Here is a 3,514-nt window from a genome sequence, read left to right as displayed (position 1 = left end):
CGAGGTGAAATCCTTATTTTACAAATTTGGAAACTGATGTTCAGAGAGGTTCCCATCTGTAGGTCTTACAACAAGTAGGTAGCAGAACCAGAGCTCAAACCCAGGACTCTTAATTGTGAAGGTCAAGTTTTTTCAGGTATATGGGTGACTGTGGTATGTTCTCAATATTTATTCAGGAAATAATAGTGATGAATGAATGAATGAACAAGTGAAGTCCACTGAAATAGCTAACATTTGCTCAGCGCCTACTACTGTCAGGTCCTGTGCTCACACATGACGCATGTAGTTTACTTGTTGTTTTTTTTTATTATTTTTTAAATTTATTTTATTTTATTTTATTTTATTTTAGGCAAGGCAACCCTTGGTTGACCTCACAGATTGCAAGGACCTTGTCAGTTTACGATCCCTTATTTTTTTATTTTTTCTGCCTACAGCACCTGGTCTTCCTAGGTGGTCTCCCATCCAAGTACTAACCAGGCTAGACCCTGCTTAGCTTCCGAGATGAAATGGGATCCAGCTTGATCAGGGTAGCATGGCCATAGATGGGTGTAGTTTGCTTGTAATTTATGTGTAATTCACTTCTTATAACATGGCTCAGATATTTATAGATATTCTCATGTCTATAATGAGGAAACTGAGGCTCAAAAGGATTTAGTACCTTGCTCAAGGCCGCACGGCTGGCGAGTAGCTGTCATTCACCTTGCCCCAACCCACAGCCCTGTTAAAGGGGACACCTTCTGCATTGCCATCTGCCAGTCAGCTCCCTCGTCCTATTACCTCCCAGCTGAAGTGTGCAAAAAAAAAGGTTATTTTCGCTACCAAATTGGCTTTTAGAAGCTGGAGATTAAATAAACAAACATGTGACCAGTTTATTGCACAGGTTTTGCACGCAGCCAGCCTCCGTGTCAGTCGGCCCCGCGATCGCCGCGGTCTGACTGTGAGGCCGCCTGACGAGGGCTGTGCTCCGTATCCTGTTTATACGATGAATCTATAATGTAATTTCACAAGGTTCTGAAATGCACCGAGAAACACGCGAGGACGCGGTGCCTCCGCCTAATCCATATGAAACAGACTGGAAACGCGCCTAGTAAACACGCGGGAGCCGCGCGGGCTGCAGCCGGTCTGTCCTCACCTAGAAACGGATTATCCTGGAGAGGAGGGTGAGCCGCTGCCCTCCAGCCAAGTGGACGCGGATCCCGCAGAGCTGGCCCCGGGATTCGTGGACAAGTCGTGGGTGTCTCCAAACCGACCCCTCCTGCTGGAGGGAGCAGGGCATTTATGGCCGTGGGGAACAGGTGCCTAATGAATGACAATAGAGGTTCAAGATTAAAAGACCTGTTTCTGTTCGCTAAAGCACGTTTTAATAAGAACTCTATTGTCACAGACCCCGAAAACACTAGGGCTCTCCCTCAGCCGAAATTGAGTTCTGTTTTCTCTTCCTAACTCTGTGCTCTCATGCATGTGATTTCATTCATTCACTGAGCAAATATGTCACCCACCTCCTCTAGCTCAGCCCCCCGGCTAATTGCTAGAGATACTGTGATCTCTAAGATATGCCTATTCGTTGATTAAACGTATCTATTGGGCAGATCCTATGAGCCAAATACTGTTTCGGTGCCCAGACTGTGAAAGTCCCTGCTGTCATGCCAGGGGAAGAGACAGGCAATAGGCAAGATCAGTCACATGTGGGGCGGTCAGTGCCAAAGAAAAGACAAAAATGGGAGAGGGGTGCAAATTCAGACAGCGTGGCCAGAGGAGGTCTCACAACCCTCTGAGGCCACTTTACAAAGATGGACCCCGAGGCCAGAGAAGGCCAAGCAAGAGGGTAATAATACCCCTCCTTTCTGTGTATAAAACATCGTGGCCATCACAGTACTTTCAGGTAAGGTAGCTCCTTCATCCTCCAGCCTCAGGCCATCTGGGCGTCCTGTCTCTGCCTCTTGGAGGTTTCACCTCAAATGTCAGCACAGCGCTTGGGTCTCTACCCCGGGGTCCTCCCTGAACCCCGTTGTCTGCCGCTTCCTAGTACTTTTTCCTGCTTTATTTTCCTTTGAACATTTACATATTATATTCTTGGCACTGATATATTTTTTGAGATACAATTTACATGGAGTAAAATTCACCCTTTTGGAGTAAGTTCTATGAGTTTTGACAAATACATAGAGTCATGCAGCCACCACCACCACCGAAAAGAGTTCCATCAACCCCCCTAAAATTCCCTAGCGGTCCCTTATGGTCAAGCCAAGCCCCCACCCCCTTACCTCCAGCCCCTGGGGACCACAGATCTATTTTCTGTTCCTATGGTTTTGCTTTCTTTAAGTTGTCCTATAAATGGAATCATATGGGTATGTAGTCCCCGAGTCAGGATTCTTTCACTGAGCATAACATGCCGTGAAGTGTAGCAGCAATCTGCTCCTTTTCACTGCTTAGTAGTATTCCATTTTACGGATATATCACGGTTTGTTTATCCATTCACCCGTTAAAGTACGTTTGAGTTGTTGCCAATGTTTGGTGATTATAAATAAACTTCATTTATCTTGGGCAAATGCATAGGAGTGAGATTGCAGAATCATATGGTAAAGTAATGTTTACTTTTTTAAGAAACAGCCAAAGTATTTTCCAAAGAGGCTGTATCATTTTGCATTCCCATCAATCGCCTGATACATTGTGTATGTCTGTGTTTTCTGTCTCCCCAAAGTAGAATGTAATACCCCCAAAGGTAGGGGAGCGATTTGTTTTGTGCACTGCTGCATATCTAGTGTTTGGGACATAACAGGCAATCAAGAATTATCTGTTGGTTTAAGGAATAAATGATCTCATTAATTCTCACAACTTGTAGCAATCTCATAAAGGAGGGATTAGTGTGCCCAAATTGCAGGTGAAGAAACTGAGACCTGGAACTTGTAAGGCACACGTTTATAGTTGGACTTGAACCCAGCTGTCTACCTTGAGAACAAGCACATATAACCACATCCCAGTCCAGCCCTGAGATAGAAGTAATGCTTTGTTCCTGAGCTGTGGAGAGTCACTGGTGGGTTTAAATTTAACTTAATGACAGGGTCACAGGATTTGAAGAGACTCAGGAGGCAACGAGTGAATGCTGAATGGACCGAGCATCGAGATTTCTGCCAGGCTCATGTGGTAGTCCAGACCTGAAATGAGGCTGTTTTGGGTTAGAAGCAGATTTGCAGGAGTGGAAAGTGTGGAAATGAACAAAGACCACCAGATGAGAACAGGGGCTGTGTATTCAGCGTGTGCTAGAGCAGGTGTGCTCAGGTTGAAGGCTGTTGGCACGGGGAGCTGGAGCTGGGCTGACTAGAAGTGGGCATCTAGTGGAGTTGGTCTGGGAAAAATATTTGGTTTTCTCTGGTTGGTCCTGAGTTGGAAGACAAGTCAAAATTAATAAGAAAGCTAGCAGTTATTGATCAAGTCCTGGCTATTTGGGGCCAATTGCTGCAGAGGATGTGGGTTAGAGTTCTCTTGTCATAGATGATCTGGCCACTGTCCCTTTGTA

The 3,514-nt window shown here is 45.4% G+C and overlaps 1 pseudogene; it reads right to left on the bottom strand.

Annotated features, from left to right (window-relative positions):
• Positions 1 to 425: 425 nt before the first annotated feature.
• Positions 426 to 544, bottom strand: LOC112484067 (annotated as a pseudogene).
• Positions 545 to 3,514: the final 2,970 nt, after the last annotated feature.

Source organism: Pteropus alecto, unplaced genomic scaffold (assembly GCF_000325575.1).
Source record: "Pteropus alecto unplaced genomic scaffold, ASM32557v1 scaffold226, whole genome shotgun sequence".
Classification (NCBI taxonomy): domain Eukaryota; kingdom Metazoa; phylum Chordata; class Mammalia; order Chiroptera; family Pteropodidae; genus Pteropus; species Pteropus alecto.
Note: the sequence above shows the minus strand (reverse complement) of the source record. Positions and strands in the feature narration are given on the sequence as shown.